Source organism: Limanda limanda, chromosome 4, assembly GCF_963576545.1.
Source record: "Limanda limanda chromosome 4, fLimLim1.1, whole genome shotgun sequence".
Lineage (NCBI taxonomy): Eukaryota > Metazoa > Chordata > Actinopteri > Pleuronectiformes > Pleuronectidae > Limanda > Limanda limanda.
This window is the reverse complement of record NC_083639.1, coordinates 29,747,077-29,772,062: the sequence shown is the minus strand read 5'-3', so window position 1 is coordinate 29,772,062 and position 24,986 is coordinate 29,747,077. Positions and strand designations below refer to the sequence as shown.

General features: G+C 41.7%; 1 pseudogene; it reads left to right on the top strand.

Moving 5' to 3' along the window:
- The first annotated feature begins 10,405 nt into the window (after window positions 1–10,405).
- Window positions 10,406–24,986, top strand: part of LOC133000159 (6-phosphofructo-2-kinase/fructose-2,6-bisphosphatase 2-like) — a 79,284-nt pseudogene continuing 64,703 nt past the window's right edge.

The following is a 24,986-nucleotide window of genomic DNA, read 5'->3' as shown; positions in this document are numbered from 1 at the left end:
AATGTGGGGGGACTCTGGATCCTCCTGGTCCACAATGGGGCTCCACTGCTGCTCCTCAGGGGGAACCTCTTCTTTCTTCACCATCAGTTGCTGGACGTCTGCAGGACACACTGAAACACAAAAGCAAATGTTTATAATTTCAGAGTTTCCTGAAGTGTTTTGAAAAACTTGTGTTGTGTCGTTTAATGTCGACTGTTGTGATTTTTGAACGATCACATTCAGGAAGTAGAGATGTTGAGGTTGTTTACAGTTGGTGTTACGACGCAGCTCGTAAAGGAAGCAGCATAAAACAAAAGGTTTCTGGTAAAAAAAAGTTTTTCATTCACAGCAGCAGGTTTTCTGCACAGACTCGTTCACAACAGCATTAAATCCTCCTCATTATTCAGGTGAGAGGTGGAGCAGCCGGGTGCAGCAGACAGAGACAGGAAGTGGAGTATTAACTCCGTTGCTCGAGCTGATGCTAGCTTACGTTAGCCTGTGAGCGGTTCCTTCTCGATTATGAAAAAAAAAATTCATAATCACGATTATTTTGGATAATATTGAAATCACAATTATTCAAACGATTACTTTTGAGTTTCAAAATATGATGCATTTATTCAGTGTTTCGCTCCAAAAAAAAAGGCGGCTGCGTGCTATAGAATGGCGCTGCGCGACCGCTACATTGTGTGGTGCTGCTCCTCTTCGGATTCTAAGAAACCGAGGTGTTCCCATACAAGAGAACTTTTTCTACCCTATTTGTCGATCAAGCGGGTCTGCCCTCCCTCTGCCATTTTCCACTCGTGGTGTTTTTTTTAAATACCGCCGGTCACCACACACACAACTCTCCTCCTTCACTTTACAGCTGCTTGAGAGTGAGAATTCAGGGAATTCCTTTAAATATTCAGTATAAGCCCCAGGAGCACGGTACTACAGCAAATATGATTGGCTGTTGGTGTTTCTTGGATTGGCGTGAAAGACTCAGAACAAGACATTCAAATGAGTTGTAGCTGAGTTTAGGTTTAGGATTAATTCATAGACTGGAGTTAAAAATAGCAGCAACTCCACCTCATCGTCCAAATTCTCTGGGAACGTGTGAAATTATATGACTGGGGGGAGTAGATTCATTTAGACTGACATATTCCAAAACCTCCCGCCACAAGACAAGCTTCTTCCCGGCTGCAGTTGGCCTTATCAACAAGGCCCGGTGTAACAGGCCATAGTATACCCCCCGGCCGAACTATACCCGGGGTTAAAGGGGCCTAGGCTAGATTATACCCCGGGTATATTATGGCCTAGGCCAATTCATACCCCTCAGGCCAGATTATACCCCCATGATATCGGTCGTGTTGAATGATATACACAAGATTTACTTAATTTTTCAACATTTTATTGGTGGTTCAGCTTTGTCAGGTAAATTAAGGGAGAAGGCTAACTAACTTAAATCTTAAAACTCTAAAACAAAGACTTTTATTACTTGATAATAAAAGTTTATTTATTACTTGATAATTACTTGATAATAAAAGTCTGATAAAATCAAAACAACCAAAGATCAAAACACCTCTCAGTAGTGTTACACATTAAAATAAAAGCACATAGCCAAAACATAATGCAATTGTAACATAATATAATAAAAGTTAATTATTATATATATATTTAAAAAATGGTGTTAGAGGAATCAGCTATCCCATCTCGCCTCAGCAAACTCTACTCCTCTGCTTGCATTAAGCAGATCTTATAAAGGCAAGCTTCACCCCTGGAGCCTCCCCCCAAAAATGAAAAATTCTAAACTTCTTAACAGTTCTACAGTAAAGTACTGCACCTTTATTTATCACAAGAAAGAGAGCTAAGAAAAGGCAAAGTGCGCACTAAAGAATCAAAACAAATGACAACTAAGCTAACAAACAATAATAATTATAATAACAAGAAATTAAATGATATATGCAAGTTTGCTTTCAATTTAAATGATATATTGTATAATATGTTATAACTACTATAATAGAATATGCAAAATAAACAAACAAATAAATAAATAGTATAATTTAACTTTGTCTCAAGAACTATTAACATTCCACTCCCTAGCATCACACTTCAAGGGTTACAGTGCAATCCTTCTGGCCTTCCTTGCTGCAAAGTCATCAATCAAAACATCGTTTTCAACTGTTTGAATTTAGAAAAACTCCTCTCGGCTGAAGCTACTGTTACTGGTAGTGTTGCTCTGATCCGCAGAGCAATACACAAGTTGGGATATATTTCTGTGAGCTTCTTTGCATGTATGAAAGAGTTGTCATGCTCTTTGATGGCCAGTAAGGTAAAATGTCTAACTCCTTGGCCAGCTTATTTAGTTATTAAGCATTTTGGTGTATTTGGACAGCCTGACATACGTTTTTCATTCCAAGATAGCTGTTGATTAGTTGAATCCGGTCTGATTAAACTCTCTAGCTCGCTACACCAATACTAACATTGTTCTTATAACTCAAATTTCAACTTCATGACACCAGTGTTAATTTTGGTATCTATTTTAGATTTAGTATAGTCTGTAGACGAAAATGCATATTAGTTTTAGTCACATTCAGTCATTTTTATCCTTCTTAGTTTTAGTCTAGTTTTCGTTGATGGAAACTCAGAACATTTTAGTCTAGTTTTAGTCGACGAAAACTCATTAATTTTTTTCTAGTTTAAGTCACATTTAATAATCCATCTTATAGCCACATTTAACCCCTTTCCTTCCCCTCTCAGGCCCAGGGACCCCCTGTGTTGTGTCTACAACTGCATAATAGTCTAGCTTGCATTACTTAAATTGTGGATACAATTAGTCTCTGATACTCCTAGTATATGCCTACAACTGAATTCCAATTAATGCAGTGTAAATTATCATTAAAATATAAGAGAATATCCAGCCTAGATTTTGAAGATTCAAATGCTTTGATATCACAACACAACTACTATGCCTACCTGACCTTAGAGCTAAATCAACCACATATCCACCATGTATAGTTTTGCCCTGGACAGTTTATCCCCTGGGGTATACTCTGGCCTGGAGGGGTATAGTATGGCCTAGGCTGTTTTACACCCCGGGGTATAGTTTGGTTTAATTTGGGCGGGAGTTAATTTGGCCACCGGTTATTTGGTTATTTGACACCGGGACCCCCACCTGGCTTGGAGTCTTATCCCGCACCCACGCCTCAATTCTGTGTTACATTAACACACATAACAGTATATTGCAAATTGCACATCCACATTTCTCTCCTGTTTTGCATTTTACTTTTTATTTTACTTTTTATATCTCGTATATATCTGTTTTGCATTTTACTCTTTATTTAACTTTTTATATCTTGGATATTATTTTTTTATAAACAGTTATTTCTTTCTTATGTGAAGTACTTATTGTGTTTTTATTGTGTCTTTATGTTAAATGTATGCACCTAATTACCAAAGAAAATTCCAGGTAGGTGTAAAGCTACTTGGCAATAAATCCTTTCTGATTCTGATTCATCAGGATGCAGCCACGTCTCAGTGAGGGACAATAAATCTATGTTGTAATCTGAGACTAGTTCATTAACTAAAATAGCTTTTGATGACAGTGATCTCATGTTTAAAAGACCACATTTAAAAGTCTTAGTTTCCTGAGTTGTTGCAGAGGTTGTGTTAATTTCTATTAGATTATTGTGTGGAATTCTCGCTCTGTAAATGTTTGATTTAAATCATTTAATCGGACGGTGGACAGACACAGTCTCTATGGGGTTGTGTGACTGATCCAGAGGGAGCAGAGAAGTGTGTAGCACTGCAGCTCTGCTTCCTGGTCCCAACTCTGGGTTGTCATGTTATAGACTGGGTAATATTCCTTGATAAGAGAGCTAGCTGAAGCTAAGCTACGTGCTAAGCTAGGTAGCTCCGCGGCGGCTAAGCTAACCACAGCTAACGGAGGTTCAAGGCTGCGGAGCCTCTCGCCTCCATCGCTACCAACACACTGCATTTATCACATGTAGCTCTACTGTTAATGGAGGCGGAGGAGTCAGTGAACATGAGCCACTCGGAGCAAGAGGGAGAGAGAGAAGCCATCGCTGCTGTATCAGCCTGTTAGACTACGAGGCTGAGCTCACACAGAACACAGAGTCACGAAGCACCAGAGAGGAGGGGCTGGGATGTGTGGCTGTTTAACTACAGACCGGTGATTGTAGCCGGAGTGATGCAGAGAAACAGCTGTTAGCAGAGGAGCTAGTTCAGAGAGCTTGAGCAGCATAGATAGATATAGATAGATATGATGCTAGCTAACGTTAGCCTGTTAGCGGTTCCTCTAGGGACTGACCTGCTCTGTGCAGCCGGACTTCGGGCTGCATCCCGGCATCGAGCAGCCTCCTCTGGCGGCAGATCTCCAGCTCTGTCCGCTCCACTCGCTCCTCGTACCCAGCCACGGTTTCCTCCAGCCCGGCGAGGATCTGCTCCACCGCCGCCGCGAGCCGCTCGGTGAGCATCGCTCTCAGCTCCGGGACTCGAGCCTTTCCTCCTCCTTCCTCCACCTGCAGCAGGAAGTCTTCAGCGGCAGCGCGGATCCGCTCATGTACCGACTCCCGCAGCAGCTGCATGGCGGACATGTTGCTCCTTCCTCCTCACGCTGAGTCTCTGAGGGGACAAAGAGACAAAGACAGGAAACAGAGACTCCGAGCTCCGAGCCAGCAGCGACCCCTGCTGGACTAGAGGACGAAAAGGAAACGAAACTACTAATACTGCACAGTAGAAATACTCGGTTACAAGTACTTGTTAAACAAGTACTAAAGCATAACCAACAAAATAAACCTAACCAATGGTGGAAGAAGAATTTGGATCATTCACTGAGGTAAAAGTACCAAGACAGTAAAGTAATATTCCATTACAAGTAAAAGTACAAGACAGTGAAGTAGAAATACTCAATAATTCGGACAGTAAAAACTAAAAAAACGACTATTTCTAGGACTGAAAAGTTGCTGAATTGTGACCTAGATATCAAACAGGCTGCTGCTGTCACTCTGAAGCTGACACTGTCCAAGTTACACACATTGACTTGTTTTCTCAGGTTTTTGATGCAACAAACACAACTAGAGAACGTAGAGACCTCATTCAAGGCTTTGTGAAGGAGAATGCATTCAAGGTAACATTGGAAGTGTTTTTATTATATTCTGCTGTTCTTTTGTCTTTGAAAATCGGACTTAATTGAAATTCACATTCAAACATTCACAGTTTATGTAGCGTTGAACGTGAAATGATGAAGGTGAGACTTTTTAATGTTTGATTGCGTGTTAGTCATACGTTGACCTCTGACCTCTCTCCAACAGGTGTTCTTGGTGGAGTCGGTGTGCGACGACCCTGAGGTGATAGCTGCTAATATTCTGGTACGTCACTCAAACCCTTAATCTATAAATATTCCCGGTGTCTGCTTAGTTATGTAAGAACCATGCTGCTTGCTCACATGGTCTGACTGTGTTGCATACCTGCCACAGGAAGTGAAGGTGTCCAGTCCCGACTACCCTGAGAGACACAGAGAGAGAGTAATGGACGACTTCCTCAAACGCATCGAGTGCTACAAGGTCACTTATCAACCGTTAGATCCTGACAACTACGACAAGTAAGAGCTGATCACATCTGCTTCTCTCTATCTCAATAGGTCATTACATTTAATATCTGGATTACACTCCTGTGAACCTAAAAGGTTTTATAGCAGTTTGCAACAAATGAACACTAGATGGCGTCAGTAAACAGATTTTAAGTTCAGCCCCCCATGATCCATCACCACCTGCAGGGACCTGTCGTTTATCAAGGTGATAAACGTGGGCCGGAGTTTCCTGGTGAACCGGGTGCAGGACTACATCCAGAGCAAGATCGTGTATTACCTCATGAACATCCGAAGTTATCACATGTGTAAAGTATGTGTGTGTGTTGTTGACTTTCATCAAAAATAATTCACAATTAATCAGCGAAACCACAACATCTAATCCAGAGTCTAACAGGCTCCTGTTTGTTGTATCCACTAGTTTAATGCTGGTTTGTGAAGCCTTGCTTCTTTAACTCCCTCTTTTTAATCCCTGTCCCTTGAATCTTGAACCTGCCTGCAGCTCAGCTAATGAAATGAAATGATACACCTAGATATGTTTTAAAGAAGTCAAATGATAGACAAGTAACTATACTTTGCTGTGCACATATATAATGTATTAATAATTATAAGATGGTTATTTAAGAGTCTCTCAGTATTGATTAAAGTGAAGCAATCACACGTAGGTTCAGAAAAGTGATTAATAATTAATAACTTCTTCTTAGACAATGTTCTAATGAACAGTCTCCAGTGCTGCAGCCGTTAAACAGCACTCCACATGAATGACCCAATTTTCCAAATAGGAACTTAAGACTCCTGAGACACTATTAGTTTCCTCTAATAGTATTTTCTGCTGTGAGGCATTAATCTGTGAGTGTCAGTGACGTTTCCTCTCTCTTCAAGGAGTCCCTGTGTGAAGGAATCGACTTTGACAGCTCCGAGGAAACTAGTGGCTGGTTCCGCTTCTGAGTGAAGATGAAAAGTCTTGTTCTTCACGGCACAAATTAAAGTTTGGATTCGATCATGACTCTAAAGATGGATAGAAGTATTTTTGAACCACAGTTTTTGGAAATCTTGGTCAGAGGAGGATGAAGTCAAAGAAGAGTTTGTGTTTTAAAACCAGGCAACTTGGACACAGGGTCATTTTTTATTTCTGTATATCTGCAGTTTCTGTCTTTGTCTTTATTCTGCATGCTGAGGCTTTGACCTGGAGGCCTTATCATTAGTATCATAAACTCTTCTGCATGTGCACTACAAGAAATCTATCAACAAAACAACTCAACACAGTGTTTTACACAAGTGGCAACTAATCCTTATTGTACTGTAAATAATACAAAGCCTTACTGATCATTACATACACTGAGTATCAGCTCCTCTATTCTTCTCAATACAAGCACATTATTACGATAAAAAAATACATTTCTACATTTGCAAACAGATCATGTTATAAAGTAGATGCTGTAAAAACTTTTTATAATATAAATCCGCTCATCTTATAGACAGACATTTGCACCTGTGATTGTTATCTGAAGCCATCGTGTGTTGTCTCATCTTATAGATTTGAGAGATTATACTGAACAGGGTTCTGAAGGAAGATTCAAATGCTGTATAAAGATTTATCCCTCTTGTTATAGAAGCATTGTTAGAAAATACTTCACATTACTTGACATATTGTCCCGGCAGTAGGTAACAGATTGAACTTTCTGTCTCGAGCTGCTGTTCACAATGTTTTTAATGTCTCTCAATCAGCTCTTAATGATACATATTCATTATGTGTTCTCTGAAGGGATTTGTAGGTATTATTGCTATTTTGTTGAGATACTTTTGTTCATGTCATCAAACAAAGAATTTGCTTTATTTGCTTCTTGCAAACGTTTATTTGCTTCTTGACTTTTCCTCAACATCAGCCTTTTTATTTACTAATGCAGAGCTTCATTGGATGACTGTGTAATGTTTGATCATTGATAAGTTATTGCCGTGCTCCAATCAGCCTTCTTGTGCCTTTTTAGCAGACGATAAAAGTGAGTTTCAATGAACCTTGTTTTTTCTCAAAGAAATATCGGAGACAAATGAATCTGTGCATTCAACTCTGATATAGATCATTTTTGACTTTCATTGTATTGTCCCTTGTTATAATAAAAACGCTGTCAATATTATTAAAGAACTAAATGAAATTAGATTTCGTGACTAATTTGCTTTTTTTTACCTTGTTTTATCAGCACAAGGCCCAATTAATAAACCATATGAGGGAGAAGGGCAATTAGCACTATGGGGCTGTGGAGTTAGACAGTTCATTGGCTTTCCGTTGACTCGGAGAACATATTACAAGAAGCATTCATGGGTTTTTTTGATCCCAGAAAAAGAAACAGATTGAAATAAATAAGACAATCAAACCTGATTTGACCACTGACACATAATCCTCAGTTAAACAGACACCACCACTGCTCAGTTTCTTTTCATAGATGTCTCGAAAATAAGATATTTCATCATTATTATCATTCTCCTAGAGTTGCAACTACAAATTAAGGGAACAAATTGTTTCATCAATAAAGAATGGAAAAGGAAAACTGTGCTGAGCTTTACTCTTCTTGAAGCTGTGCCTAACAAAACACACCAGACGGCACCAAGTGAATACTTATTTCAAACTTTTGTAAACCGTAAATCAAATAGAACGAGACCCCTGGAACGCGTTCACATTGACCGATCTATCATGACCTGAAAAACAAAAAAGTCTGAATTGCCCAGTTCCTACTTCACGTCAAACGTAAACAAACATGTCTGACTGTGAGAAGCTGATTAATTTGTCTCGTGAGGAGACAATTCAACTGTAGCCAGTGCAGCCTCCGTTCGTACAGAAACAAAGAGGAGGAGGGCGACGCCATTATCTTTTTATTAGACTTTTATTCTTGGAAACACATTGAATACATAAAGGAGAACACACACTGTCATTGAATCTCACAAACCAAGAAACCATTGTTTTAAAACAAACATATTTAATCATATGAACTTGTTAAGAACACACATACATACTGGGCAAGGAACACACTTTAACCGTATAATTACAAGAGGGACATTATGAAAAATAGATAAATTATGTAGAAATCTGTAGAAATAAGATATATAAACACATATCTTTCATGTTATTCAATGATTTATATATTCTAGGGACATAAAACCTGTTAGTAGTTTATTTAAAACAGTTTATTTAAAACAGTGAACTATGAATATCTGCTGATAAATCCTAATAAATCTTTTGTTGCAAAGGTTGCAACTGAATCACTTCTCTCCTTTATGAATCCTCACATGTCTCGTACAATAGGACTGAATCTTAAATCTTTCACCACACTCAGATCAACTAAACGCTTTCTTTCTTGTATGAATCCTCATATGTCTATTTAGACTGCCCCTATGGCTAAATCTTTCACCACACTCAGAGCAACTAAACGGTTTCTCTCCAGTATGAATCCTCATATGTGTATTTAGATTGCCCCTATGGATAAATCTTTCACCACACTCAGAGCAACTAAACGGTTTCTCTCCTGTATGAATCCTCATATGTCTATTTAGAATGCCCCTTTGGTTAAATCTTTCACCACACTCAGAGCAACTAAACGGTTTCTCTCCTGTATGAATCCTCATATGTTTATTTAGACTGCCCCTTTGGTTAAATCTTTCACCACACTCAGAGCAACTAAACGGTTTCTCTCCTGTATGAATCCTCATATGTGTATTTAGATGGCCCCTTTGGTTAAATCTTTCACAACACTCAGAGCAACTAAACGGTTTCTCTCCAGTATGAATCCTCATATGTCTATTTAGATTGCCCTTTTCGCTAAATCTTTTACCACACTCAGAGCAACTAAACGATTTTTTTTCTGTCTTACATCCCAAATCACTTAGAGGCTGTTTGTTGTTTCCTGTATTTAAACCAGTCTGAGTTTCCCTGGTCTCCATCCAATCATCCTCACTCTCTTCAGTCTCAGAAGATTCTTCACTCTTGTCCTCAGGACCTTGTTGTAAACGTCCATCTGGACCTGAGTTCCTGGCTGGTTCTGGTCCTCCACAGTCCGCTCTGTTCTCCTTCGTCTCACTCCGATGAAGCTTTGACGATTTAGGTTTCTCTTGATCTTCTTCACTCTTCACAGCAACAGGAGTCAATGTGAACTTGATATCAGCCTCCTCCAGTCCTTGAAGCTGCTGTCCATCCTGACTGGTCCACGGTTCCTCCTGTTCCTCTTTAATGTGGGGGGGCTCTGGGTCCTCCTGGTCCACAATGGGGCTCCACTGCTGCTCCTCAGGGGGAACCTCTTCTTTCTTCACCATCAGTTGCTGGACGTCTGCAGGACACACTGAAACACAAAAACAAATGTTTATAATTTCAGAGTTTCCTGAAGTGTTTTGAAAAACTTGTGTTGTGTCGTTTAATGTCGACTGTTGTGATTTTTGAACGATCACATTCAGGAAGTAGAGATGTTGAGGTTGTTTACAGTTGGTGTTACGACGCAGCTCATAAAGGAAGCAGCGTAAAACAAAAGGTTTCTGGTAAAAAAAAGTTTTTCGTTCACAGCAGCAGGTTTTCTGCACAGACTCGTTCACAACAGCATTAAATCCTCCTCATTATTCAGGTGAGAGGTGGAGCAGCCGGGTGCAGCAGACAGAGACAGGAAGTGGAGTATTAACTCCGCTGCTCGAGCTGATGCTAGCTTACGTTAGCCTGTGAGCGGTTCCTTCTCGATTATGAAAAAAAAAAATTCATAATCACGATTATTTTGGATAATATTGAAATCACAATTATTCAAACGGTTACTTTTGAGTTTGAAAATATCATGCATTCATTCAGTGTTTCTTGCTGCGTGCTTGAGAATGGCGCTGCGCGACCGCTACATTGTGTGGTGCTGCTCCTCTTCGGATTCTAAGAATCCGAGGTGTTCCCATACAAGAGAACTTTTTCTACCCTATTTGTCGATCAAGCGGGTCTGCCCTCCCTCTGCCATTTTCCACTCGTGGTGTTTTTTTTAAATACCGCCGGTCACCACACACACAACTCTCCTCCTTCACTTTACAGCTGCTTGAGAGTGAGAGTCAGTCAGCAGGGCCGCGTTGAATGCTTTGGAGGAAGGACTGAATTGTTCATGTAATTTCAGAAAATCGTTTCAACTCGATTATATAAGTTTGGAGATCATTTGACCCAAAAATTTAAATCAAGATTAAAATTTGATTAATTGCACAGCCCTACGCTAAGGCTATCTTTATTATGGTCAACATGAATATTAAAGTCACCAATAATAATAATTTTATTGGTCTTTAGGACTAGGTTTGAAAAATATTCAGTATAAGCCCAAGGAGCACGGTACTACAGCAAATATGATTGGCTGTTGGTGTTTCTTGGATTGGCGTGAAAGACTCAGAACAAGACATTCAAATGAGTTGTAATTGAGTTTAGGTTTAGGATTAATTGACAGACTGGAGTTACAAGTGTAACAGGCCATAGTATACCCCCCGGCCGAACTATACCCGGGGTTAAAGGGGCCTAGGCTAGATTATACCCTGGGTATATTATGGCCTAGGCCAATTCATACCCCTCAGGCCAGATTATACCCCCATGATATCAGTCGTGTTGAATGATATACACAATAATTACTTAATTTTTCAACATTTTATAGGGGGTTCAGCTTTGTCAGGTAAATTAAGGGAGAAAACTAACTAACTTATATCTTAAAACTCTCAAACATAGACTTTTATTACTTCAACCAGAAAAACTGATAACATCAAAACATCCCCAAAGATCAAAACACCTCTCAGTAGTGTTACACATTAAAATAAAAGCACATACCCAAAACATAATGCAATAGTAACATAATATAATAAAAGTTAATTATTATATATATAAAAAAAATGGTGTTAGAGGAATCAGCTATCCCATCTCGCCTCAGCAAACTCTACTCCTCTGCTTGCATTAAGCAGGGCTTATAAAGGCAAGCTTCACCCCTGGAGCCTCCCCCCAAAAAAGAAAAAATCAAAACTTCCTAACAGTTCTACAGTAAAGTACTGCACCTTTATTTATCACAAGAACGAGAGCTAAGAAGAAATGCAAAGTGCACACTAAAGAATCAAAACAAATGACAACTTAGCTAACAAACAATAATAATTATAATAACAAGAAATAAAATTATATATGCAAGTTTGCTTTCAATTTAAATTATATATGTATAATATGTTACACGTTTTAAATAATCAAAATAGAATATGCAAAATAAACAAACAAATAAATAAATAGTATAAATTAACTTTGTCTCAATAACTATTAACATTCCACTCCCTAGCATCACACTTCAAGGGTTACAGTGCAATCCTTCTGGCCTTCCTTGCTGCAAAGTCATCAATTAAAACATTGTTTTCAACAGTTTGAATTTAGAAAAACTCCTCTCGGCTGAAGCTACTGTTACTGGTAGTGTTGCTCTGATCCGCAGAGCAATACACAAGTTGGGATATATTTCTGTGAGCTGCTTTACATGTATGAAAGAGTTGTCATGCTCTTTGATGGCCAGTAAGGTAAAATGTCTAACTCCTTGCCCAGCTTATTTAGTTATTAAGCATTTTGGTGTATTTGGACAGCCTGACATACTTTTTTCATTCCAAGATAGCTGTTGATTAGTTGAATCCGGTCTGATTAAACTCTCTAGCTCGCTACACCAATACTAACATTGTTATTATAACTCAAATTTCAACTTCATGACACCAGTGTTAATTTTGGTATCTATTTTAGATTCAGTATAGTCTTTAGACGAAAATGCATATTAGTTTTAGTCCCATTCAGTCATTTTTATCCTTCTTTAAGTCTAGTTTTCGTTGATGGAGACTCAGAACATTTTAGTCTAGTTTTAGTCGACGAAAACTCATTAATTTTTGTCTAGTTTAAGTTATTAGAGGTTTTACGTTTCTCTGGTACCTGTGTATATATGACGTGTATGTCATCACATCCTGTGTTATTGTTGTTGTGAACCTGTGCATGAAACGGATGCACAGAGCCGGTGCACGAGGAAGAATAAATTATACTGAATGAAACAGACGCTCCGCTTGTACTTTTCACGCTGAAGTTACACTGCGCAAGTGAGTTAACTTAACAACCCCCACCTGGCTTGGACTCTTATCCAGCACCCACGCCTCAATTCTGTGTTACATTAACACACATAACAGTATATTGCATATTGCACATCCACATTTCTCTCCTGTTTTGCATTTTACTTTTTATTTAACTTTTTATATCTTGGATATTATTTTTTTATAAACAGTTATTTCTTTCTCATGTGAAGTACTTATTGTGTTTTTATGCTTTATGTTAAATGTATGCACCTATTTACCAAAGAAAATTCCAGGTAGGTGTAAAGCTACTTGGCAATAAATCCTTTCTGATTCTGATTCATCAGGATGCAGCCACGTCTCAGTGAGAGACAATAAATCTATGTTATAATCTGAGACTAGTTCATTAACTAACATAGCTTTTGATGACAGTGATCTCATGTTTAAAAGACCACATTTAAAAGTCTTAGTTTCCTGAGTTGTTGCAGAGGTTGTGTTAATTTCTATTAGATTATTGTGTGTAATTCTCGCTCTGTTAATGTTTGATTTAAATCATGTAATCGGACGGTGGACAGACACAGTCTCTATGGGGTTGTGTGACTGATCCAGAGGGAGCAGAGAAGTGTGTAGCACTGCAGCTCTGCTTCCTGGTCCCAACTCTGGGTTGTCATGTTATAGAATGGGTAATATTCCTAGAATATTACTGTGTCCAACATCGTTTCTGCAAAAGCACCGACTCAACATTAACTTTAGTGACCTCCGCCATGCGAAGCCGGGAGTCGTTGCTGCCGACGTGAATTGCGATTTCACTGTTTAGTTTTCGCCAGCAGCTTCAGTTTGGATTCGATGATCCGGTGTTCCAGTTTAACTGGCGATTTGTTGTTTGTTTACCTTTTTCCAGATGTTGATGGTCGGTTGCAGAGCTGGTCGCAGATTCGTCATTTTCACAAAGCGCCTGTGTGTGAAGTGCGGTGATCTACTGAAGGTCTCGCTGAAATAAAAACCATACAGAAACCCTTCACGAGTTAATGTGTCCGTGTCAGCATCACGTTGAGACTTCAATATAAATTAAGTGGTTAAAAAAATCTAGACCGGGATACGAAACAGCGACCAGGAGCACTATTAGCTTCTGGTCAGATGACGATCTCACTACGCCACCGAGCCGCTGAAATCTCCGTCGCACAATAGATAAATGTCTCGTTCTTTGCTTTGTCAGCTGTATAACACCAGATGTGCTTTAAGGTAACGCCCATGTCATCTGGTGATAGTCCCAACACAGAATAAACGCATATATACTTAATACCAGGCTTCACAATCTATTGCTCCTCTTCATAGGAGACACAGGGAGTTCTGAAGAACACACACGCGTGACCAGCTCCACACAACTGCTTGTGTTTGACGCTGGTGATCATTACAACGCGCACACACCAAAGCAGCGTCAGATGTAAACATCGCCTCACAACAACAAGAAGGAAGCTCCAGCGGTGTTTTTATGAGTCAAGTTGGTGAACGTGCTTCTAATGGACGGGTGAAGCTTCACGTGTCCTCCTGTCGCTGCTGGTTAAAGTCAGCAGACGTGATTTTAAAACACAAATTATAATAGTGATGAATAATAGAACTATTTATATTTTGTTGTATTTTCACAAACAATGTGTTGTGGTGATAGAAGCAATTGTGGACGCTTCATGAAACATCATCATTAAAAATAAAGTGCATTTTGTGTCAGTATCATCTTCTGACTAAATATAAAAGAAATCCCACCACGGGAATCGATGCGGTGTGGTCCACATACAAATTAACGTGATGACAATGGCACTGCCCACTGCGCCACTGATCGGGAGATTTGCCGAGTCACGTTTATGATCCGCTCACTGTGAAGCCTGTGCACATCTTACCCTGAGTTATTGTTTCAAGGAACACGCCCAGGTTAACTTGTGACAGTCACAATTTCCCCAAAAACTCGGAGTTATCATTCATACTTGACACATTTGGACACCGCTGCGCCCGTGTGCCGACCACACGTATATACGACATCATGAAAAACTGCTACATCCTGCGCACAGACAAAGCAAAAGCCACAAATAGTTCGCCTGCTTACTATGAGTGGGCGTTTCATGTGCTCGTTGATATCATGGTTGGTGTGGACCACAGATCTGATGATACTGACACAACAAGCACTTTATTTTTAATGATGATGTTTCATGAAGCGTCCACAATTGCTTGCATCACCACAAAACATTGTTTGTGAAAATACAACAAAATATAAATAGTTTTATTATTATTATTCATCACTATTATAATTTGTGTTTTAAAATCACGTCTGCTGACTTTAACCAGCAGCGACAGGAGGACACGTGAAGCTTCTCCCGTCCATTAGAAGCACGTTCACCAACTTTACTCATAAAAACACCGCTGGAGCTTCCTTCTTGTTGCTGTGAGGCGATGTTTACATCTGACGCTGCTTTGGTGTGTGCGCGTTGTAATGATCACCAGCGTCAAACACAAGCACTTGGCGTGGAGCTGGTCACGCGTGTGTGTTCTTCAGAACTCCATGTGTCTCCTATGAAGAGGAGCATCAGATTGTGAAGCCTGGTATTAAGTATATATGCGTTTTGTCTGTGTTGGGACTATCACCAGATGATCTGGGCGTTACCTTAAAGCACATCTGGATACATACAGCTGACAAAGCAAAGAACGAGACATTTATCTATTGTGAGACGAAGATTTCAGCGGTTCAGTGGCGTAGTGAGATCGTCATCTAACCAGAAGTTATTAGTGCTTTGACTCGCTGTTTCGAGTCCCGGTCAAGATTTTTATACTATTTTCTTTTTTTTTAACCATTTAATTTATATTGAAGTCTCAACGTGATGCTGACACGGACACAGGAACTCGTGAAGGGTTTCTGTATGATTTTTATTTCAGCGAGACCTTCAGTAGATCACCGAACTTCACACACAGGCGCTTTGTGAAAATGACGAATCTGCGACCAGCTCTGCAGCCGACCATCAACATCTGGAAAAGGGTAAACAAGTCGTTGAGGCTAAGCTACGTGCTAAGCTAGGTAGCTCCGCGGCGGCTAGCGGGAGCTAAGCTAACTACAGCTAACGGAGGTTCTAGGCTGCGGAGCCTCTCGCCTCCATCGCTACCAACACACTGCATTTATTACATGTAGCTCTTCTGTTAATGGAGGCGGAGGAGTCAGTGAACATGAGCCACTCGGAGCAAGAGGGAGAGAGAGAAGCCATCGCTGCTGTCTCAGCCTGTTAGACTACGAGGCTGAGCTCACACAGAACACAGAGTCACGAAGCACCAGAGAGGAGGGGCTGGGATGTGTGGCTGTTTAACTACAGACCGGTGATTGTAGCCGGAGTGATGCAGAGAAACAGCTGTTAGCAGAGGAGCTAGTTCACAGAGCGTGAGCAGCATAGATAGATATAGATAGATATGATGCTAGCTAACGTTAGCCTGTTAGCGGTTCCTCTAGGGACTGACCTGCTCTGTGCAGCCGGACTTCGGGCTGCATCCCGGCATCGAGCAGCCTCCTCTGGCGGCAGATCTCCAGCTCTGTCCGCTCCACTCGCTCCTCGTACCCAGCCACGGTTTCCTCCAGCCCGGCGAGGATCTCCTCCACCTCCGCCGCGAGCCGCTCGGTGAGCATCGCTCTCAGCTCCGGGACTCGAGCCTTTCCTCCTCCTTCCTCCACCTGCAGCAGGAAGTCTTCAGCGGCAGCGCGGATCCGCTCATGTACCGACTCCCGCAGCAGCTGCATGGCGGACATGTTGCTCCTTCCTCCTCACGCTGAGTCTCTGAGGGGACAAAGAGACAAAGACAGGAAACAGAGACTCCGATAGTTGTAAAACAAAGCTTATTTCCTGTTGCCAGTAGGCGGCGCCATCGGTATTATTACATACAGACTAATAGATCTGTTCAAGTAGGGAGTGTTCATGTTATTAGACTTCACGCCGATACATAATAAAATCACTGCTAATTTCCACAGAGCACAGCTGCCTCTCTCCACTCACGGTCGTATCTGGTGGAAATGGGGTTTGTCTCGTGAAAACGTGACGGGCTCCTGACAGCATCTCACTGCTGAATTGTGACCTAGATATCAAACAGGCTGCTGCTGTCACTCTGAAGCTGACACTGTCCAAGTTACACACATTGACTTGTTTTCTCAGGTTTTTGATGAAACAAACACAACAAGAGAACGTAGAGACCTCACTCAAGCTTTGTGAAGGAGAATGCATTCAAGGTAACATTGGAAGTGTTTTTATTATATTCTGCTGTTATTTTGTCTTTGGAAATTGGACTTAATTGAAGTTCACATTCAAACATTCACAGTTTATGTAGCGTTGAACGTGAAATGATGAATGTGAGACTTTTAAATGTTAACAAGAAAACTCCACAGGGCCCGCCCCTTCAATGTCTAATTTAAGAACTGGATGATCTTGTTATGTTCGCGTGTTAGTCGTACGTTGACCTCTGACCTCTCTCCAACAGGTGTTCTTGGTGGAGTCGGTGTGTGACGACCCTGAGGTGATAGCTGCTAATATTCTGGTATGTCACTCAAACCCATAATCTATAAATATTCCCGGTCTCTGCTTTGTTATGTAAGAACCATGCTGCTTGCTCACATGGTCTGACTGTGTTGCATACCTGCCACAGGAAGTGAAGGTGTCCAGTCCCGACTACCCTGAGAGACACAGAGAGAGAGTAATGGACGACTTCCTCAAACGCATCGAGTGCTACAAGGTCACTTATCAACCGTTAGATCCTGACAACTACGACAAGTAAGAGCTGATCACATCTGCTTCTCTCTATTTCAATAGGTCATTACATTTAATATCTGGATTACGCTCCTGTGAACCTAAAAGGTTTTATAGCAGTTTGCAACAAATAAACACTAGATGGCGTCAGTAAACAGATTTTAAGTTCAGCCCCCCATGATCCATCACCACCTGCAGGGACCTGTCTGAGGATATCACACCTTTAACAAGGTGTGATATCCTCTGCCCTTAACTCTCAACAAGAGTCAGGACAAACTACTAAAATAAACTGTGTGTGTGTGTGTGTGTGTGTGTGTGTGTGTGTGTGTGTGTGTACCGTGGCCAGATGCCACGTTCATCAGGAGCTGCTTGCTGAGGAAGATTACCCATGATCCCTCAGGGCTGCTCATCTTCCAAGCAAACACTCGCTCGATGATCTTCAGCAACCGCACACCCTGGTCCACACGGAACTCCTCCTGTCACACACACACACACACACACACACACACACACACACACACACACACACACACACACACACACACACACACACACACACACACACACACACACACACACACACACACACACACACACACACACACACACACACACACACACACACACACACACACACACACACACACACACACACACACACACACACACACACACACACACACACACACACACACACACACACACACACACACACACACACACACACACACACACACAGACACAAAGAGGAGGAAGATGTGCGACGTGCAGCTGCTGCGGGAGTCGGTACATGAGCGGATCAGCGCCGCCGCCGAAGACTTCCTGCTGCAGCTGGAGAAAGGAGGAGAAACGGCTCGAGTCCCGGAGCTGAGAGCGATGCTAACCGAGCGGCTAACGGCGGCGGTGGAGGAGATCGTCGCGGTGTTCGAAGACAGAATGGAGCGGTCCGAGCGGGAGATCTGCTGCCAGAGGAGGCTGCTGGAGGCCGTGATGAAGCCCGAACTCCGGCTGCACCGAGTTGGTGAGTCCCTCGAGGAGCCGCTCACAGGCTAACGCTAGGTAGCTTCAGCTCTGCTAACGCTAGGTAGCTTCAGCTCTGCTAACGCTAGGTAGCTTCAGCTCTGCTAACGCTAGGTAGCTTCAGCTCTGCTAACGCTAGGTAGCTTCAGCTCTGCTAACGCTAGGTAGCTTCAGCTCTGCTAACGCTAGGTAGCTTCAGCTCTGCTAACGCTAGGTAGTTTCAGCTCTGCTAACGCTAGGTAGCTTCAGCTCTGCTAACGCTAGGTAAATAGCTAGAAAATATATAAAACAACTGACAGTAAATTACGTTTAAATTCCTTTTAACCGCAGAGTTACGGAGCGGAGTCATTAATCGGTTTTAATAATATCTTCTAACACTGTGCGTATATCATCAGATCACTGCAGTGAACGTGACTGAGCCATCATAGGAGATCACTTACAAGAAATGAAGAAACTTTCCAAATAATATCCCAGAGGAGGTGAGGATCCCCTTATGTGAGGGAGTCCGATGCTCTAAATAAATCAATACTGCTGTGACACTGGTGCAGGGATCTGCATGATGTGTGCATGTGAATGGAAGGAGGAGGAGGAAGCGAGGGTTCAGAGATGTCTGATCAGCTGATATTGATTCTATTGATCTTTGATCTTGTTTTTACTTCAGGCTCCGTTCTTTCTCTCGTCTTCACTCTCACACAGTGTGTTATCCACAGCTGCAGCATCAGAGTATCAGTGTATTTTCTTTATTAGTGACATCACTGCTGTCCCATAAAGTCGCTCTTCACCTCACGAACAAACACCGCGATGTCAGTGTCAGAAAGTTTCACTTCCTCTTCACAGCGCTTGATGCTGTGACTCCGCCAGGACACATAGATGAATAAATCCATGTTTGTCAAAGCAACACTTTCCCTGAACTGGAGAATTTGGGTTTTATTTAAATTAGGGCTGCACAATAAATCAAATATTTATCGTGATCACGATTTTGGCTGTCACAATTCAATTTGCATGATCGTCAGCGATATTGACGTTTAAAATGCCTGCTCTGCTACATATCAAAACATGCACTTCCTCAACTAACAGTCAGCCAACCACCAGGGGGAGACCGAGATGGGAGGTGTCATGCGCGCAGCAGCAGCCTCAAAAAAAGTTCCGTCTGCAGTAGGGCTGCCGCGATTAGTCAACGTCATCGATGACGTTTGGGCTGCTCAATTAATCGAAATTTAATCGTGATTACTATTCTGAAGCGCGCTGGCGCCCGGCTGTTCACACGGGACGGGCATTTCTCAGCGATACATAGCAATACAACTAACTTTTTCAACCACCTGAAAAATCACCACAAACTAGGGCTGATTGGAAAAAATCATAATAACGATTTATTTTTTGGACAATATCAAACGATTATTAATATGTGCCCTTATTCTGAAGTCTATGCTTTATTCTTTAAATGACTGTAACCAGAAGTACCATTCTCTTCCGGTTCCGGTTAACCCCGATGACTGCTGCGTGTCTTATTCCTCCGTGAAACCAGGATATTGGTGCCCGGTTATTCAAACCCTTAATGATGGCAACCCTAACACTCTCCAAAAAAACACTTAGTAATTGAGAACTTGGAAATTTCCTGTCATTATTAAATGTCCCCATCTGCCCCCCCACTACAAGCAGACAGACAGAGAGGGGTGGGGGATGGCTATAAGGACCATCATCATTTAGCCCAAACCCCTACATTGAACAGGTTCGATACAACAAGCGGAAAATCGCAGGCTGACCCGCGCGGGTCCGTTGTGAACATCCAGGCGGCTGAGCGCTGGAGAATGGACGCTGCACGGCAGCACATCATGTGGTGCTGCTCCTCATCGGATTCTTCCAACTTTTTTGACCCTTTTTGTCGATCACACGGGGCTGCCCTCCCTCTGACATTTTCCATTGCGCGGTTTTTTTAAATACCGCCGGTCACCACACACACAACTCTCCTCCTTCACTTCACAGCTGCTTGAGAGTCAGCGGGGCCGCATGAGCGTCTCTTTCGAAAAAGATGCCAAATAATTGTTTCAACTCGATTATAGTATTTTGGAGATCGTTTGACCCCATAATCGTAATCACAATTAAATTTCGATTAATTGAGCAGCCCTACCACAAACCACAGTACGACGAATGCATTAAGGCCAAAGCTCACGTTTCCTCACTGAATCTACGTCCATGTCCAACGTCAACCCAGAAAACCATAACAGCGACCCTGCATAGCGTGACAGCGTATCCATCCACCGCCCAAAGACACACTGAAATAACGGATGCAATCGCATCTCATCAAAGACTTGTACAGCCAGGGGGAGATTTCCCCTCTGACAGCCAAGCTGGGTCAAAACCTGTCATCCGGTGGTGACTGACAGATGCTTGTCTGGGGCCAGGCGTGCAGCACGTGGGCTCTTCTCTGTACTTGGACCCGGAGCAGGAGAGCTTCTCCGGCTGCTACTCGCAGGAGAGTGGGCGTGGCCATCTTCACCAACATCACCACAATCATCCACCTGGGAGCGTTCAAAAATTGCGGATATTTTTAACTACTTCCCAGGTGGTTCATGCCACATGTTCTCAGATGGAGGCTCTCTGTCCGCTGGTTGGAGGTTGCTCACTTGTGTGCGTGCATTAGGGGTGTCACGATACCAAAAATTCAGTAGTCGGTGCCAATACCAGTAAAATAACACGATTCTCGATGCCAATTTTGATACCACGGTAAAAAAAAGTGCATTCTTTGGATGTTGTTAACCTCTTAAGAGTCAGGTGAAATTCGCCTAAAAATGCCTGTTTGAGGACACCCAGATTATATTGAAAGCTGTTCTTGAACCATTTGGAGTACATGCATGATCTTGGTCTCTTTGAAAGGTAACATTCTGAACTTCCCCCCCAACAGTCAGAATCACTCTAAGTGCTACTGGCATTGACTAATAGCAGTTGGCACACAGTGAGTTAGAAGCTTTTTATTTTCGCCTGAATAATTTTGGTAAACAGATGCCTGCTGATGACTATAGCTGGGACTTATGAAATGGAAAACATAATGGGACCCTAGCATGAAGCCTTGACTAGCCCAAGTTCAAAATTGAACACAATACCACAGAAAATGAATATTTTACAGATGTTTTACTAAGGGCATGTCTAGGCGTTTTCCAAATATGTCATTTGGAGGCTCCAAAGGACCCTTTGGAACCATGGTAACCAAATAGGCTAAAAAGGCTACTTTTACACTAAAAATCATACTTTTATATAAAGGAGACAAAACTGGTCATTTGGTTTAAAATTTATTCTACACAAACATTTCCCCAACATCTGAAACCACACCTATTCACATTCCTATAGTCAAACAAAGTCACAAACACATCTCCCCCCCCATCCCAGACCACACCTATTCACAGTTCTACAAATCAACAGTAAATCCTTAAAAACCCACAAATACACGAGCACACCCACAGTAATTTATAAATTATATATTATAATAAATACGTACTTGTCAAGAGTAATGTCTCGTCCATCCTCAAACATGGCCTCTGCCTCGGAGTCAAACAACATTTCGCTGTCTTCCACTGATACGTCGTCATCAGACTTGTCGCTTTCAGGTTGAAGACACAGATCCCTGGCTTCCTCGGACGTGAAGTTCCGTTTCTCTAAATGTTTCGCCATACTGTAGCCTCAAAACTCTCCAAAGCAAGACTGAATTCTGCGCACGGATCTCACAGGCAACGCTCTGACTTTTACACACGTACGCACGATACTCTGGGACCAGCTGAACACTGGGGCGGCGGGGCTCCAGAGCCCCCGGTCACCTACACGCACATCTGCGAGACGGAGGTGCTCAGCATGGGGGGGGGTTCCTGCTGAGGCCCGGCGCTTCCTTACCGCTGCACGACCACCCGGACATGAAAGGGATGCTCAAGGTCTTTACACCGCCTCATGTCTGCTGTGTTGTGGCTCCAAACACACTCTGTCTGTTACGTGACTTGTGTTCGAAAGGGTTAAAAATCACATTCTGAGGAGTGGGACCAGTTCATTAACTGTTCACAGTTGTACTGTTTGACTTTGTGGCCTGTGCATTTCTCCGTTTTATATTTATAACTTTATTTACCTTGATTTTACAAAATATTTTCAAAGTATAGTAGAGGCAAATTCTATGTTTCAGTTGTGTGAAATGTTTCTGACTTGGGAACAGTAAGACACCTATAATTTTAAATATTATTTAACACTAAATGTATCTCATATATTGTGTTGGTCATATTTAAATCATTTATTACGTTTTGTTTGGGAGAAAAATTGGATCAAATAAAAAATAGCATATTAAATCGCAATCGCAATATTGGGGGAAAAAAATCGCAATTAGATTATTTCCCCAAATCGTTCAGCCCTAATTTTGATACCCAGAGAGCTGCTTTGTTTACATGCTAAGATAAGTTACAACGGAAAATAAGTCAAAGTTGACACGTAGCTGCTGGCTACTCTGAGATTACGCAACAGCTGACTGTGGCTATTCTTTGAAGAAATAGTGTGTTAGGGAGTGATTATTTTACTGGATTGGATCGTCTGGACCTTTGGCAATGTACCAAGACCGTTTTTGTTCGAATGTTATCGATCTGTGGATTAATATGATGCTTCATAGGTGAGTGACGTCGCCTATCTTTTTTTTTTTTTTAATATAAGTTGTCTGACTGATACGTTGTTTGTACCGGCTGTGGTGATCGGATCTTGAAATGGTTTACATCAGTGGAATCAGAAGAATCTTAGCTTTCTAACGATGTGTTGCATTAGTACCTAGCTGTACGACGCAGTTCTGTAAATAACAATGTTTGACGCTGATCGGTCAAACGGCGCGCCCGCGTAAGAGGTTAACGTCATATACGGTAGTTCAATGTGCATGCGCATATACTGTGAGTTATACGGTAGTTGCAGACGCATGTGAGTGACGCATTGTTGTGAGACACGTTATGCATTAAATGATAATGCCACGGTCATCTGCCTCACGTCGGATTTACACAATTGACGCTGAAGCGACGCCAAAGCGACGTGTAAGCGCAGCACCAAGCCTTAAATAACAGCTGGCTCCCATCCACTCCCATGTTAAACTTTGTGTGGGTCCCACCGGAGGCTGAAGTGTAAACAACCAAGTGCCGGCGCGCTAGGGATTAGCACGGCGGCGTTGCTTCCGTGTCCAGTGTAAACCCGGCGTCCAACGCAAAGTACTCCCATACACGACTCTTTGTGCCATTTTAATAAACAAGACGAGGTGGGGCGAACGCCGCAGTTGCGGTCTTGGTTTTCTGAATGTAAACGTCGACTGGCGCAGCACCAATGCTAATGCTAAGTTGCTAACAGCTGGGCAGCTCACGGTGCCTACGGTGCTTCAAAAAGTGGGCATCGTCGTGTTTTGTTATCTTAGTATCGACAGGTATCGTAAGTATTGGCTCTCGTGACATTCCCTAGCGTGCACGTGTGTGTGTGTGTGTGCGTGAACGTGTCTATGTGTGCGCGCACAAGTCTGTGTGTGCGCGCATCTGGATGGAACTCCGCCGTGCGCGATACAGAGCAGAAATCTAAACGCGCGACCATGTAGAGACAGAAATGACATGCCTTCGTGTAAATAAGATAAATAACAGAAGGCCATTTAGTTTGTTTAATAAAAGAGCAAGCTATAGACCTGTTTCATAGGAAAGGTAACCTTAAAATGATTTGTTGAGATCTTGCACGATATTAAAATATAAAAAATAAAATAAATAGGTAATTTGACCTTCCAGGGGGGGCGGGAGGTGTCCCCTAATAAAATGGTAGGGGAAACACTGATACTGTTACAGTATAATTTATCAATAACAAGGTGTTAGGCCTAACACCTTGTTGTTGCCTTTTCTGCATAGGCTCGAATTGTTTTCATTTGGTTGAATTCTGTGATGGCATATTTATTTTTAGTTAGCCCTTTATTTTGGGTAAACAGTTTATTTATATTTTGCTTTAGGTGAATAAGAACCGTATAAGTTTTATTTTGATGCAAAGATGTGTACATTAACTGGAAGGTTACACAACATGGAAGTGAAAGCAGTGCTCTGTGGATTTAATTTTGGGTAAAAAGTGTTGGTACTATTTTAATTATATTTTCCTTCTACGAGATGCACTGTTATAAGGACGAGTCTGATGCAATGATTTGTACATTAGCCAGAATGTAGCACAACAATGGAAGTGGAAGCAGTATTCTTGTTCATTTAAACGTGAAAGTGCAATAAAAAGATGTTGTCCCTAATATTAACGAATAATCGTGATCTCAATATTGATCAAAAATAATCGTGATTATGATTTTGGCCATAATCATGCAGCCTTAATTTAAATACTAAAACTGGTTTACAACATGGATTGATTCAGTCACTGAAGTTGTGCAGTGAAGATGATCCCTGCTATTCCAGTCTATTCCTATTCCATTCCACGTGTTGATAATCGGAATATATTACGCTTGTGTCAGGACTGTTGTGCAATTATTGTTTGGAGCGTACTATAAGCTGGTGTGCCTTTAGGCGTTCAATAAATTTGGTTATCAAAATAAAATGTAAAACATTAAT